We start from the raw sequence: 17241 nt of genomic DNA, 5'->3' as shown, positions 1-17241 counted from the left end.
GTGTCTAAGTCTATGACTTTCGAGGGCTTTGAAGTACTTTCTGTCATGGAAACAATGGTCATTAGGAAGCAATATGTGAACTCAGATATCATCTAGTCCCATCCTCTCATATAACAAATGAGGGAACTGAAGCCTGGAAAAGTTAAGTGACTTGCCTAAGCCCACACAGCCAGTGGATGTAAGAGTAGGAATTATTAGTAAAATCCAAGAGTAGGAATCCAAGTCCTGTGAAATCAAATGCAATACTTTTCCCACTATACTGTGCTGCCTTCTTTTTTTTTTTTTTTTTAGTGAGGCAATTGGGGTTAAGTGACTTGCCCAGGGTCACACAGCTAGTAAGTGTTAAGTGTCTGAGGCCAGATTTGAACTCAGGTACTCCTGACTCCAGGGCCGGTGCTCTATCCACTGCGCCACCTAGCTGCCCCACTGTGCTGCCTTCTAATGATAATAATTTTTTTTCAAAACAGCTTGACATAATGTAGCCTTTACTCTGAAGGGCTTGGAGTGACGCATTAATATTATCTATCATTCTATCTGATCACTTCCCATATTGCTTCAAAGGAATATTCCCTCTCTGGGCCTCAGTTTCCTCATCTACAAAACGATGGGATGGAGCTAAATGATCTCTAAGGCCACTTTCAGCTCTAAAATTTTATTAATTACTTTTGATGTCAGACAGAAGGAAATATCACTCAGGCTGATTTTTCATCATGCTACCTGAACACGAATATCTTCAGGGATCTGTTAGCCTTGACAAGTCCTTACCCCTTGGTTTCCTGATCCTGTCCTTGCCGCATGAGGATTTGAGAATAAATTCCTGATCGGAGCTATACAAAGAGTATGGAAGCCTGAATAATTGCTTGGTTCTACATTATTCTCCAAAGGAACTAATTTTTTTCAGAGAGGATTTTTCATATTTCCACAACACATTTCCTAGCTTTCTCTAACCCTCTATACTAAAGCAATTCAGTGCTTAATATGAAATTGCTGGAGGGGATGTGTAATTTTTACTTAGAACAAATAAGCTGTTTTTCAGTTCTCCTTTTCCTATTCCAAGCATTCTTTCTTGGTACCCTGTACCTCAGGTAGTCAAATGTCTGCAAATCACACAGGGGCCTTAACTGAATTCATTTGCAGTACAAAGAAACCTCCAGGATGAAATGGCTTAATTAGTCAGAGATGTTCAAGGTAAAAATCTTTACAAAAGTGCTAACTGTGCTCTTTTAAACAGGGATCAAAAAAGAAGAAAGCTGTCATTACTGGGCCTGGGATTGTGCTTACATTTCTTCAGTTTCTGCTACATTGTGCTTGGTTGCTGAATCTATATTTACAACTTTAAGGAGGCAGCATGTTCTAGTGGAAAGAATAATAGACCAGGAATCTGGACACCTGGGTTCTCATTCTGATTCTGGAAAATGTTGAGAAACTTGAGAGTCTAGAGAGTTACTAATAAGCTGATTGATGGTGGACAAGTCACTCAAACTCACTTCCCCAATTTCCTCATCTATAAATATGGTAGAATAAACACTTGTCTTAACTCATAGAATTGTCTTAAGGATCAAATGAGATAATGAATATGAAAATTCATAGAAAGTATTATTAGATTTTAAATTCTTTGAAGGAAGTTAGTTTCCTTCCTTCCTTCCTTCCTTCCTTCCTTCCTTCCTTCCTTCCTTCCTTCCTTCCTTCCTTCCTTCCTTCCTTCCTTCCTTCCTTCCTTCCTTCCTTCCTTCCTTCCTCCTCTCTCCCTTCCTCCCTCCCTCCCCCCCCATGGAGACTAAAGCCAAACAGCTTCTGTGCAAACTATGTATCTAGCAAACAATGATATCAGGCGAATTGCTATATGGGACATGACTATGTTATAAAAGCAAAAGGTATCTATATAACTTTTAAAGAAATGGTACCAAATAATAAAACTTCCTTTTTAAAAGATAACTTTTCCAGTATTCTTTATACTTTACTTCTCTCTATGTACTCTTTGCTGTTCCTAATTTATGATATTCCATCTATAGGCATTTTTACTGACTGTCCCCCAAGGCTGGAATTCTTTTGTTCTTCACCTCTACATCCTGGCTTCCCTCAGATCTCAGTAAAAATCTCACTTTGGACAAAAAGCTGATTTGGTGTTCACACCATCTGGCACTAATATGGTGAGCTCCTGGGAGTGTGTACATGTGAGAGGCACCAGGTTGCCTAAGGTGGGATGTACCAGGTCAGGTTGGAAATGGAGCAGGTCAAAGTTTCTGTGCCAATCAATAGTGGGATCAGGCCATGAGTGGCTGCTGCACTTATGTCTGGGTGAGATAGGGAGATGCTATCTCAAAATATATACATACACACACACACTCACAAACACATCTATCATCTATCTATCTATCTATCTATCTATCTATCTATCTATCTATCTATCTATCTATCTATCTATCTATCTATCTATCTATCTCTGTCTATCTCCCTTCACGGTCTCTCTTGTTTGTTCGTTTGTTTTTGTGAGGCAGTTGGGGGTAAGTGACTTGCCTAGGGTCACACAGCTAGTGTGTGTCAAGTGTCTGAGGTCAGATTTGAACTCAGGTTCTCCTGAGTCCAAGGTCACTGCTTTATCCACTGCACCACCTAGCTGCCCCCACAGTCTCTCTTAATATTAGTGCCTTCCCTCTGTTTTAATCTCAAATTTATCCTGTAAATATCTTGTTTATACATATTTGTTCTCATGTTGTCTTCCCTATTAAAGGATGAACTCTTTGAGGGGAGGGACTATTTTTGGCTTTCCTCATATTTTTAGTAATTAGAATAGTGCCTGGCACATAGCAGATACTTCATGAATGCTTGCTGACTTTAATTCATTCTCTCTCTTTCTTTCTCTCTCTCCCCCCCCCCCAATCATAGCTATTAACCAGCTCTTTGTCCAGTTTCTTTCTTGGTAATTTTGCTACTTTTCAACAATTGATCATATCAACAAAGTGGAATTTCTTTGAATTTTAATATTCAGATACAAGGTATGAAGGAAAAGCATAGTACATAGTATGTCTTTAATAGCATCATCAGATAATGGATTTAGAATTTGAAAGGACATCAGAGGTCATGTGGTCCAACTTCCTAATTTTATGATTTGGAATCTGAGGCTGAGAGAGGTTGCTGACTAAGCAAGTAATAGAATCCATTTTCAGATTGAGCCCCAAACCAGCATGCTTTCCAAGTATACCATTATTGGATTTTGAATTGAAATGAACTTCAAAGGCAAAAAGTGACCTGGATTCATGGAATTTATGGAATAAAACAAGCATTTATATAACATAGTATAATAAAAAGATGAGTGTACATGAAACTGCAAATCTATTATGTACTTTTTATTCCATTTAAATATATAATAAAATTTTGATGTAAAATTTTCTTTTTTTTCTTTCTTCCCTCATAGATTTCATTTGGGAAGTGTTCAAATGCGATAAATATACCATTTACAAAGACTAGTGCAAAAAGCAGATCATCACATATAAACATGTAATCTCACTTGCCATTAGTTGCTGCAATGGAATGAACATTGAACTTGAAGTTTGAACTTGCACCTGAATGTAAATCTTGGCTGTACCTGTATGACCATGGGCAAATTATATGAAAGTCTCTAGGCTTCAATTTTCTCATATGTAAATGGGGAAGGGATTTAGACTAAAGTCCCTTCCAACTCCAGATCGATGATGCTAAATATAAATTAAAATACCTTTGAGGAATTTTGATGTTCCTATTTTTCCCAAACTTGTTATTTCATTAATTTAGGGAACTCCTTTTGTGAAAACTCCCTCCACTGATGCATATCAGAAGTCAGTCTGCATCTTAAACTCACAGAGACTTATCTGGGCCATTGGATGGTTAAGTTCATTGCCTATAATCATGCAGCTAGTATGCACCAAAAACAAAACTTGAACCCAGGTCTGCCTGACTCCATGGAAAATTCTCTATTCACTCCATCATCTTATCTTTCAATGAAACTAGTAAACCAGAAAAAAAAATTAAATGGTAATATCCCAATGGCACTTCCAATGGAGGGAAGGGCAGAAGAACTATAGGGAAAAAAGCACTGATATCAAGTTGGAAACAACACAAATTGATTTAGTTTTGCTGGAAGGACATCTGAAAACATGTAGCAAAAGCTGTAAATCTGATACACAATTTGATCTAAGAATATACCCTAAGAAAATTACCCTAAAGGGAAAAAATGTGTACAAAGATGAACACAGCATCATAATTTATAATGGTCACATAATGGAAACAATCTAAATGTCCTACAGTAGGAAACTGACTGAGCAAAATGCACTATGTTATTATGATGGATTACTACCTTACTATTAAAAATGACAAGCTTGTAGACCATGTCAATACTTGGAAATACGTAAGTAAAATAATATATGAATATACCAAGCTCTGTGATGGAAACTCCCAGTATGATAATTCTCCCCACTCATTTATGACTTAGTAGATAAATCCTAGGGAGTTCAGGGAACACAGAGATTAAGTGATATGACTTCAGGGTCACAAGGTAGTTTAAAAATAATAATAATGATGATGATAGCTAGTATTTATACAGTGCTATAAATATTGGCTCATTTAATTGTCACAACAACCCTGGGAGGCAAGTACTATTATTATCTTCATTTTGCATCTGAGAAAAGGAGGCAAAAAGGGGTTAAGTGTCTTGTATGAAGTCACACAGCTAGTAAGTGTATGAAGTAAAATTTGGACACAAAACTATCAAAACGATCTGTTACTGGCTAAGAAATAGAGAGGTGGATCAGTAGAATAGAATAAGTAAAAATTACACTATAGTAAATGATCATAGTAATTAACTATATGATAAACCCAAAGATCCAAACTTTTGGAACAAGACCTCAATATTTGAAAAAATTGCAGGGAAAACTGGAAAACTAGGTTTAGACCAACATTTCACACTATATACAAATAAGGCCCAAATGGATACATGATTTACACATAAAAGATGATACCATAAGCAAATTAAGAGAGTATGGAATTGCTTATCTCTCAGATTTATGGGCAGAGGAAGAATTTAGGACTAAAGAAGATACAGAGAGTAAAACAAAATGTGAAATAGATAATTTTTATTATATGAAATTAAAAAGGTTTTACACAAACAAAACTAACGTGACCAAGATTACAAGGGAAGCAGAAAACTGGGAAATAATTTTTGAAAAAAATATCTCTGATAAAAGCCTCATTTCTCAATTATATAGAGAACTGAGTCAAATTTATAAAAATGGAAGTCATTCCCCAATTGATAAATAGTCAAAGGATATGAACAGGCAGTTTTCAGACAAAGAAATCAAAGCTATCTATAATTATATGAAAACATGTTCTAGATCACTATTGGTCAGAGAAATGCAAATTAAAACAACCCTGAGGTATTACCTCACACTGATCAATATAACAAAAATGGAAAATATTGGATTTGGAGGAGATGTGGGAAAGCTGGGATGCTAATCCACAGTTGGTGGAGTTGTGAAAAGATCCAACAATTCTGGAGAGCTATTTGGTACTATGCCCAAAGAGCTATAGAACTGTGCAAACCCTTTGATCCAGCAACACCACTGCTAGGTTTATATCCCAAAGACATCCCCAAAAAAGGAAAAAGACCTATTTATACAAAAAATATTTCTATAAGCTCTTTTTGTAGTGGCTGAGAATTGGAAATCAGGGCACCTAGGTGGCGCAGTGGATAGAGCACCGGCCCTGGAGGCAGGAGTACCTGAGTTCAAATCCGGCCTCAGACACTTAACACTTACTAGCTGTGTGACCCTGGGCAAGTCACTTAACCCCAATTGCCTTACACACACACACACAAAAAAAACCCACCAAAAACAAAAACAAAACAAAACAAAACAAAAAAGAATTGGAAATCAAAGGAATGCCCATCAATTGGGGAATGGCTAAACAAGCTGTGGTATATAATAGTGATGGAATGTTATTGTGCTATAAGAAAAGACAAGCAGGATGATTTCAGGAAGGCCTGGAAAGAATTATATGGATTGATGTATTGTAAAGTGAACAGAACCAAGAGAACATTGTGCACAGAGACAGCAATATTGTTTGATGAAGAATTGTGAATGACTTAACTATTCTCAATAATATAATGATCCCAGAAAATCCCAAAGAACTATTGATGAAACATACTATCCACCTCCAAAGAAAGAACTGATATTGATGGAACACAGACCGAAGCATGCTATTTTTCGCTTTCTTTCATTTTTTTTCTTTTATTCAAGTTTTCTTATACAAAATTACTAATATGGTAATGTTTTACATAATCGTATATGTATAACCCATATCTGATTGCTTAATGCCTCAGGCAGAGGGGAGAGGAGTGAAGGAAGGAAGGAGGGGAAAAATTGGAACCCCAAACTATAAATAAAAATATTTATTTACTCTTTAAAAATTTGGACACAAGCCCAATAAGGTTTTCTAGAGGAGCTTAAAAAAATTAAAAGAGTAAAAAATGACTTCAAAAATAAAATAAGAGCAGTCAAGGAAAAATTGGGAAAAGAAATAAGAAATGTGCAAGTATATTATGAAAAGAGAATTAACATTTTGGAACAATAGATTTAAAAATATTGAAGACTGCCCCTTTAAAAATCAGAATTGGCTAAATGCTAAAAAGAGGTACAAAAATTCAATGAAGAAAATATCCCCTTAATAATTAGATTTGGTTGTTTGGAAGCTAATAACTCCATGAGATATAAACAAATAAGAAAACAAAATCAAAAGACTGAAAAAATAGAAGAAAAGGTGAAATGTTGTTGTTTGTCCTTTGTGCTCAAAGGATCAAAATGACATAACAATGCTGGGGTCAATGTACAGTGTATCTGGCTTTGGCTGTTCATACCAATATGAGCTTGGAAGACTTCACCACAAGTCAATCACATATAGTTCATATGACCATTTGGGAGAGAAATATTTCATAGGGAAAATAACTCACCTAGAAAATAGAACAAGGAGAGAGAATTTAAGAATGATTGAGGGGCAGCTAGGTGGCACAGTGGATAGAGCACCGGCCCTGGATTTTGGAGGACCTGAGTTCAAATCCAACCTCAGACCCAACACTTACTAGCTGTGTGACCCTGGGCAAGTCAAGTCACTTAACCCTCATTGCCCTGCCCCCCCCCCAAATGACTGAACTACCCAAAATCCATGAATTTTTAAAAAGGGTATAGACATTATATTTTTAAAAAATAATAAAGGAAAACTGGGGCAGCTAGGTGGCGCAGTGGATAGAGAACCGGCCCTGGAGTCAGGAGTACCTGAGTTCAAATCCGGCCTCAGACACTTAATACTTACTAGCTGTGTGACCCTGGGCAAGTCACTTAACCTCAATTGCCTCACTTAAAAAAAAAAAAAAACACCAAAAAAAAAAAAAAAAAAAGCAAAACTGCCTGGGCATCATAGATTTAGAGAGTAAAGTGGAAAGTAAAAGATTTCACCAGTCACTCAAAAGAAATCCCCAAATGAAAACAACCAGAAAAATATTATAGCCAAAATCCAGAACTCCCAGATCAAGGAGAAAATACTGCAAACAGCTGGGAAGAAATAATTGAAATGCCATGGAGCCAAGTCAGGATCACAAAAGATTTAGCAGCTACTAGTATAAAGAAGAGAATATTATATTCTGGAAGGCAAAGGAACTAGGATTACAACCAATAATAACCTGTCCAGCAACACTAAGTCCAATCCTACAAAAGGAAAAAAACAAAAGGAGATTTAATTAAATAGAAAGCTTTCAAGCATTCCTGAGATTGGAAAGGAGCCCCAAACCTAATATTACAGGTGAAGGTTGGACCTAATGGGAGTCACAAAATATCCTCCCAAAAGGGAACTGGGAAATAAAACCTTTAAAGTCAGAGGCAGCATAATATGGTTAATAGAGAGCTTCTTTGAGAATCAGGAAGATCTGGGTGGCAGGGAGCCAGACAAATTTACTGTGAGTTTCCAGGTGGGGTAAAGATCTATGAGCAGATGGAATATCTGTTTATTTGGTTTATATTCATCTAAGATGAATGAATATCTTGATATAGAGTTATCCGCCTAGCAACCTTATGAATTCAGGGGAGCCTGATCTTCTGTCAAAGGACATCTGAAGTTCCACCAGCAACTGAAGAAGGTAGAAGAGTCTGCCAAAGCAAAACAAAACAAAACAAAACAAACAAACAGACAAAAAAACCAAATCTAAGATAGAAGCAGCACTTGAAGATAGCTACAGAAAGCTCCTAAGCATGGTAGGGGCTTTAGGGATAATGACTTCTTGTTACAGAGAGAAGTGCTGACTTGAGATTCCAGGAAGACACTGACTCTTAGAGCCCAGCAAAGAGTTATATCCAGGGATGTGCTGGTAAATGTTTAACAACTGATTCTTTGAAAAACAAAATGTATTCATGACACATTTTAAGTTTAATCAGGAATATTAACATTTTCTCTATCACTTTAAGTCTAGGCAGTCAGAAAAAAATAAACCAAGCCTTGATTTGTCACATTTGATCATTTCCAAAGTGTAAATGGTCACACTAAGAATTTAATAATTGGGTTTCATGAGCTGATATGAGCTGGCTCTAGAACACCTGTGGTTACACCTATGGGAAAATTTATGAGGACTCTACAAAGTGGAGCAAAAGACTCTGAGTCACTAGGAATTATGAGCTACTCATTTGCCACATGTGTTCTCTCTCCAAGTATCTCATTACTATTTTATTTTAAGTTTGAATCCATTCTACCCAGGGAACTTCTGTGCACAAGGAGTACAAGTATACCCCCTAGTTGGGGAGGAGGGTGGGGAGAGATTATTTTGTAACATCTATTCTTGTTTGGTTGGTTTTTTTTGTTTTTTTGGTTTTTTTTAGGCAATGGGGGTTAAGTAACTTGCCCACGGTCACACAGCTAGTAAATGTCAAGTGTCTGAGGCTGGATTTGAACTCAGGTACTCCTGAGTCCAGGGCCGGTGCTTTAACCACTGCGCCATCTAGTTGCCCCAACATCTATTCTTAATATGACTTTTCAGCAAATCCCTTTTCTAAAAGCTAATAGAGTTCTATTTGTTGATTGATAAAGGGGAGCATGCAGGATAGGGGCTCAGGAGCTATAGTACTGGAAATTCTTGGCCTTTCAGGATTACTTCAGTACTCTGAGGGGTGAAGTAATCAGTCACTCTTTGAGGACTCAGCCCACCAATGCAATTGAAATTGGGGAAATAGCCCAGAGGTAGTGCCACAAAAAGATCATAGATATAGAAACCTTTAGGATCATTTAGTTCAAAATGCTCCTTCTACCAGAGGGATTAACCGGTTGGCTCAAGAAGGCAGTGAAGATGGAAGATTTGAACTGAGGTCCTCTAACCCCTTTGCACCCAATGTATCAGTGGTAGGACTTCTTTCTGTCTACTATCCTATTTTGTGTGGCTTTTTTTTACTGAAAACACAGCATGTAGTATTTTTTTTAATCTTTGAAAAAAAAACTTGCATTATCATTCTCCCAGAAGCCAAATCATACCTCCCCCCCTTATTCCCCTCTCTGTTTTATTTATTTATTTAAAAATTTTTTAAGCACGGTCTTGTCATTTTTGCATCTCTTCAGAGGATGTCTGTTTTGATAGAATTCAGTTTTTGAGAGTGTCTGCTCTGGTTCCAACAGGATTTGTGAGAGGGTTTTTAAAAAAATTCATCAGTCAGTCCCCTTCAGCAATGGGCTACCCTTTCAATAATTAAAAAGAAAGAAAAAGAAAAAAAGACCCTAAAGCCACACATGCAAAAAACTCCATCTCCTTTCCTCACAAAAATGCCTCTCTCACCACCATTCTAGGACTTTGGTTAACACTGCTGCAGGAAAAATTGGAAAACAAAATCTCTGTGGGTGGCCAGGCAAAACTTATTAATCATATAACCTCAGCAGACTGCATAGTCCTAATACAAATATTTGTGCTTCTGTCACTAGCACTCTCCTGATCTCTGCCAAATGCTGACGGATTTTGAAGACAATCACATTAAGTATTAATCAGGCTTGAAAGATGCAGCTGTGTCTTGGCATACTAACGAGTAGGCATTTCCCAACTTGCTTTCTGCATGAGAGAAAGCTTTCCAGTGCCAGCACCTTATCAAAAATGAGTTTTCCTAGAATACCCTTCCCCTTTCCTGGAAAATGCCATAACCCTGCTCAATAACCTATAAAGGCCACTAGCTAGCCATATATCTTTGGACAAGTTCCTCATCCTTTCTGAACCTTGGTTTCCTCATCTGTAAAATTAGCAGATTGGACCAGATGTCTTCTCAGTTCTATTCCACTTCTAAAATTCTAGGGATCATAGATTTAGAACTAGAAGTTCTCTTAGAAGTCATCTATTCCATTACCTTTATTTGGCAGATGAAAAAATTGAAGTCTAGTGAGGTTAAGTGGATTAAAGGCTCAAAGACAGGTAGGATTTGAACTCAGATTCTTTGACTCCAAAACCATTTCTTTTTCCTTTGTACCATGGTACTTCCCTCACTGACTATCAAATAACATCTAAATCCTTCATCCTATCATTCCTGGCCTTTCATTTTCCCATTCTACCTCTTCCACTTTGTCCAGTGTAGTATGAGATCAAATAGACACCAGGAAGGGGACATATTAATTTGGATCAAAGTAGTCTGGATATTTCAAGGAAATGTAGCTTTAGGGATAATAATGCCTCCTATTGGAGAAGTGCTAGTTGTGGGCTCATAGACATCAACATTCAGAGCCCACTAGGGCAATATACTTAAGGGGAACATCATGAGGGTTCTATAAAGGGAAAAAAGATTTTCCAGTGGCCACAGCTGTGATTTCTTTGCTCTGTGTGTGTGTGTGTGTGTGTGTGTGTGTGTGTGTTGCAGTCATTGTACTTTGTGCCCATTCTATTCTCCCCTCACCAACACTTTTATGAACATTTATGGGAACCTCTATCCCAGGTTTTGGGAGTGATATTTTGTGATTACTGTGCTTGCTATACTATTTAAGTAAATGCCTTTTGCTAAGGACTAAGTCTACTGGCTTATTTGTTAATAGACACTGGTGGGGGTAAGTGAGCTAAAGTGTTAGAAAAAGTCACCCACAGGGTTATCCCAACCAGAAAAGTACAGAAGAACTATTGTATTTCCTAGAAATGATACTTCTCTTTATCTAGTCCAAGATCATATTAGCTTTTATGGTTGCTAAATCATACTAATGTCTTATAATTGATCTTGTGATCCATTAAAATCCCTAGATCTTTTTCTGACAAACTTCTGTCTAAATATGCCTCCCTCATTTTGGACCCATGAAGTTGATTTTTTTAACATAGGAATAAGACTTATATTTCTTTCTTGAATTTCATCTTATTCAATTCAGCCCAGTGCTTTATCTAACCCATCAAGATTTTTTTGAAACTTGTCTTTGTCATCCTGTGTTAGTTAATCATTTTAGGCTTGTATCATCTGCTAATCTGACAAACTTGCCCTCTATACCTTATCTAAGTCATTTATAAGAATGTGAGACATCACAGGATCAAATATAAATCTCTTGAGGAGTATTTTGGAGACCTCTTCTAAAGTTGACCTTAAACTATTAACGGCTACTTTTTTGAATCCAGACATTCAACTGGTTCCAGATCCATCTACTTGTATCTGGTTGTCTTTTCCCCAAGGATAGTTTGAAATACTTTCTTAGATGCTTTGCTAATATGCCAGGTGGTATAGTTGTTGTTGGCCCCCTGGTGGTACCACTCTAGGGCCACCAATTCAGTGGCTTTGTCAGAGAGCCATTGGGGATAGCTTTTTACAACCTAAAAATGATGATCTGTGGTCATCCTTATTGTTTATCAGATGCCATTCCAAATACACAAAAGTAACTTATTTCTGTCCCTCCAATCCCTTAGGCTTTGTATAGATTTAAGCATAACTTGAAATATTTTCAAATTTCATAATATTGGAGATTCTCTCATTTTTTTTTTTTGTTCCAGGCACTCATTCTCCTCATCCATTCACTTTTTTTTTGGGGGGGGGGGTGAGGCAATTGGGGTTAAGTGACTTGCCTAGGGTCACACAGCTAGTAAGTATTGTGTCTGAGGTCGTATTTGAACTCAGGTCCTCCTGACTCCAGGACTGGTGCTCTATCCACTGCGCCACCTAGCTGCCCCGATCCATTCACTTTTGTTTGTTTGTTTTTTTGTTTTTTTAGTGAGGCAATTGGGGTTAAGTGACTTGCCCAGGGTCACACAGCTAGTAAGTGTTAAGTGTCTGAGGCCGGATTTGAACTCAGGCACTCCTGATTCCAGGGCCAGTGCTGTATCCACTGCGCCACCTAGCTGCCCCGATCCATTCACTTTTAATGGATGAATGAATGAAACACAGAAACTATTAAAATGTGGCATCAGAGACAGAATGTAAAGAGCTTTTGAATAGCAAGCTGCAAGTTGCACTGACTCCTCCTTCCTTATATGTACTCGGTAGTAAAAGAGAAGAAGGGTGATAGAACGGAGAGAATATAGCAAGTTTTGAACCCACCAAGATTTGATTGACAACTGTTCTGAGGAAGCAAGGGATGGCATAATAATACCAGAGATCTCAAGTTGGATATGGTCCATGGTATTTTCATCTAATCAGTCCGGAATCCTACCTGGTGTGTTCTATCTCCACTCTAGCTATTCTTATCTACACTGGGTCCATACTGATCCAGGTCGCTGTATATGCTTCTGCCTTTCTCTGGGAACAATTCCAGTTCTCATTTCACTCAAACTTGACTGGCTGTTGCAGCAGTAGTGGCAAGGCAGCCCTCTGTGCCAGATGTTTAGAAGGAAAACTGGAGGTTGGACAGTTAAGTCATTTCTTCCTCAACCCCACAAAACAAACAGCAGAAAATCTCTTCAAGGGCAAAGGAAAGGGAAAACTGATGAGTCTGGGGAATGTATTTCTATATGCATTTCTTTCCTTCCTTTTCTGTCTTTGATCCATTACTTTCAGTCATTTTTTGAGAGGAATTAGAAATTCCTGGAATAAAATAAAATTTGCATGACTACACATGTATAATCTATATCAAATTGCTTTCCTTCTCAAGAAGTGGGGAGGGGACAGAAGGAGGGGAGAAAATTTATAAATCAAAAGTTTAAAAAATGAATGCTAAATTTTTTTGTTTGAGTGTAATTGAGAAAAATTAAAATTAAATTAAATTAAAAAGACATGTGGAACACTAAATTCTAGGCAAGCTTTGTCTATGATATTTTTCTGCCAACTTAGTAATGCTTTCAAAAAAGTAAATGAACACTAATGCATTGTTGGTGGAGCTGTGAACTGATCCAACCATTCTGGAGAGCAATTTGGAATTATGCCCAAAGGGCTACAAAGCTGTGTATACCCTTTGACCCAGCAATACCACTATTAGGTCTTTTCCCCAAAGAGATCATAAAAAAGAGAAAAGGACCCACATGTACAATAATATTTATAGCTGCTCTTTTTGTGGTGACAAGGAATTTGAAATTGAGGGGTTGCCCATCAATTGGGGAATTGCTGGACTAGTTGTGGTATATAAATGTAACAGAATACTATTGTGCTGTAAGAAATGATGAGCAGGCAGATTTCAGAGAGACCTGGAAGGACTTGCATGAACTGATGATGAGTGAGATAAGCGGTACCTACTATGAATAAACTAATTTCACCCTATAAAAATGCAAATGAAGTACATAGCATATGACCTGATGATGCTGAATCTATGATGGCTCTTACTTTTTTTTCTTTCAATAATAAATATTTTTATATATAGTTTTGAGTTCCAAATTTTATTTCTCCTTCCCTTCCTCCCCTGACTCCACCCTGAGGTGGTAAGCAGATGTGGGTTACACATGTGCAATTATGTAAAACGTTATCATATTAGTCATTTCATACAAGAAAACTTTAATAAAAGAAAAAATGAAATTGAAACATAACATGCTTCAGTTTGTGCTTCGTCATTGGTTCTTTGGGATTGTCTTGGATCGTTGTATTGTTGAGAATAGTTGTCATTCACAGTTCTTCATCAAACGACATTGCTGTCTCTGTGTACAAGGTTCTCTTGTTTCTGCTCACTTAACTATACATCAGTTTATACAAGTCTTTCCAGGCCTTTCTAAAATCATACTGCTTGTCATTTCTTATAGCACAATAATATTCCATCACTATCATATACCACAACTTGTTTAGCCATTCCCCATTTGATGGGCATTCCTTTAATTTCCAATTCTTAGCCACCCCAAAAAGAACTGCTAAAAATATTTTTGTACAAATAGGTCTTTTTCTCTTTTTGGGGATGTCTTTGGGATATAAACCTAGCAGGGGTATTGCTGGATCAAAGGGTATGCACAGTCCTATAGCTCTTTGGGCATAATTCCAAATTGTTCTCCAGAATGGTTGGATCTTTTCACAACTCCACCAACAGTGGATTAGCCTCCCAGTTTTCCCACATCCCCTCCAACATCCAACTTTTTCCTCTTTTGTTATATTTGCCACTCTGATAGGTGTGAGGTGATACCTCAGAGTTGCTTTAATCTGTATTTTTCTGATAAATAGTGGTCTAGAGCATTTTTTCATGATTATAGCTAGCTATGATTTCTTTGTCTAAAAAGTGCCTGTTCATATCCTTTGACCATTTATCAATTGGGGAATGACTTGTATTTTTATAAATTTGACTCAATTCTCTATATAATTGAGAAATGAGGCCTTTATCAGAGATACTTATTTTATGAATTCTTTCCAGTTTTCTGCTTCCCTTATAATATTGGTTATATTAGTTTTATGTGTCCAAAACTAATGGTCAAAATGATCTATTTTATATTTTGTTTTTCTCTATATATTTTCTTTAGTCCTAAATTATTCCTCTGTCCATAATTCTGACAGATAACTGATTCCATGCTCTCTTAATTTGCTTATGGTATCATCCATTTTGACCTCATTTTAGTAAGCAGTATGACATGTTGTTTTATACCTAGTTTCTGCCATACTGTTTTCCAGTTTTCCCAGCAGTTTTTGTCAAATAATGAGTTTTTGTTACAAAAGCTTGGATCTTTGGGTTTATTATGCAATAGATTACTATACTCACTTATTATAGCATAATTTCTACCTACTGATCCATCTCTCTGTTTTTTCTTAGCCTGTACCATATTGTTTTGATAATTACTGCTTTATAATACAGTTTGAGATCTGGAATTGCTAGACCCCATTCTTTTGCATTTTTTTATTGATTCCCATGATATCCTTGAGATTTTGTTTTTCCAGATGAATTTTGTTATTATTTTTTCTAGATCTATAAGATATTTTTGATAGTTTGATTGGTATAGCACTAAATAAATAAACTAGCTTAGGAAGGATTGTCATTTTTGTTATATCGGCTTGGCCTATCCATAAGCAATTGATACTTTTCTAATTGTTTAGATCTGACTTTATTTGTGTGAAAAACGTTTTATAGTTCTGTTTATATAGTTCCTAGGTTTAACTTGGCAGGTGGACTCTAAAGTATTTTATATTGTCCACAGTTATTTTAAATGGAATTTCCCTTCTATCTGTTGTTGCTGAACTTTCATGGTAATATATGTAAATGCAGATGATTTTACATGGGTTTATTTTGTATCCTGCAATTCTGTTAAAGTTTAGGATTTTCTAAGTATAACATATCATCTGCAAATAGCGATAGTTTTGTTTCCTTATTACCTATTCTAATTTCTTTCATTTCTTTTTCTTATTTTGTTGATACAACTAACATTTTAGTACAATATTAAATAATAGAGATGATAATGGGCATCCTTACTTTACCCCTGATTGTATTGGCTTATTTATTTATTTCAAGTTTTAAGTTCCAAATTCGATCCCTCTCTCACTGCCTCAATCCCTACATTCCCCCCTCCCTGAGGTGGTGAGAAATCAGGTATGGGTTATACATGTGAAATTATGTAAAACATTACCATATTAGTCATTTTATATAAAAAGACTCAAGTAAAATACAAAAAAAGAAGAAAATACAAAGTAGCATGGTTCACTCTATGTTCATTCAATATCAGTTCTTTCTCTGGAGGTGGATAACAAGCTTTATCATTAGGCCTTTGGGATTGTCTTGGATCATTGTATTGCTGAGAGTAGTTAAGTAATTCACAATTGCTCATAGAACACTAATGCTATCACCGTACACAATGTTCTCCTGGTTCAGATCATATAAGTCTTCCAAGTTTTTCTGAAGTCATCCTGCTCATCATTTCCCACAGCACAATAATATTCCACCATAATCACACACCACAGCCTTTTGGGTAATTCCCCAACTGATGGGCATCCCCTCAATCTCCAATTCTTAGCCACCACAAAAGACTTGCCATAAATATTTCTTTGTACAATTTTTTCCCTTCCCCAAGATATTTACTCTATTATCTATCTTCTTTCACCGTATCCTTCCTCAGAAGGGATTTCATGGGGCAGCTAAATGACACAGTAGACAAAACACCCACCCTGGACCCAGGAGGACACAAGCCCAAATCTGGCCCCAGTCACAAGACACTCACCCACTGCATGATCCCAGCCATGTCACCCAACTCCAACCACCCGACAAAAAAAAAAGATAAACAAAAAATAAATGCTTTATAGATATCATGCCTTCATAATCAATTCCCACTAGTGCCCTCTGTCTAAACCTATTTCCATTTATTGCCCTAATACAGAGAAAGTTCCCATGAGTTAGATGTATCATCTTCCCATGTAGGAATGTAAAAAGTTTATCCTTTTAATTTCTCTCATGATTTCTTTTTCCTGTTTATCTTTTTATGCTTCTCTAGGGTCTTGCATTTGGAAATTAAATTTTCTATTCAGTTCAGGTCTTTTCATCACAAATACCTGAAAGTCCTTTTTCATTGAAGTCTCATTTTTCCCTCTGAAAGATTATACTCAGTTTTGCTGGGTAGGTGATTCTTGGCTGTAGTCCCAGTTCCTTTGCCCTCCAGAATATCATATTTCATTCCCTCTGGTCCTTTAATGTAGAAGTTGCTAGGTCTTGTGCTATCCTGACTGTGTATCCACAATACTTGAATTATTTCTTTCTAGCTGCTTGCAATATTTTCTCCTTGATCTCAGGGCGCTGGAATTTGGCTATGATATTCCTGGGAGTTTTCATTTTGGGATCTCTTTCAGGAGGTGATTGATTCTTTCAATTTCTATTTTACCTTCTGCTTCTAGACTATTAGCACAATTTTCCCTG

The sequence above is a fragment of the Dromiciops gliroides genome, chromosome 2, assembly GCF_019393635.1.
Source record: "Dromiciops gliroides isolate mDroGli1 chromosome 2, mDroGli1.pri, whole genome shotgun sequence".
Taxonomy (NCBI): Eukaryota; Metazoa; Chordata; class Mammalia; order Microbiotheria; family Microbiotheriidae; genus Dromiciops; species Dromiciops gliroides.
This window is presented reverse-complemented; position numbering follows the sequence as displayed.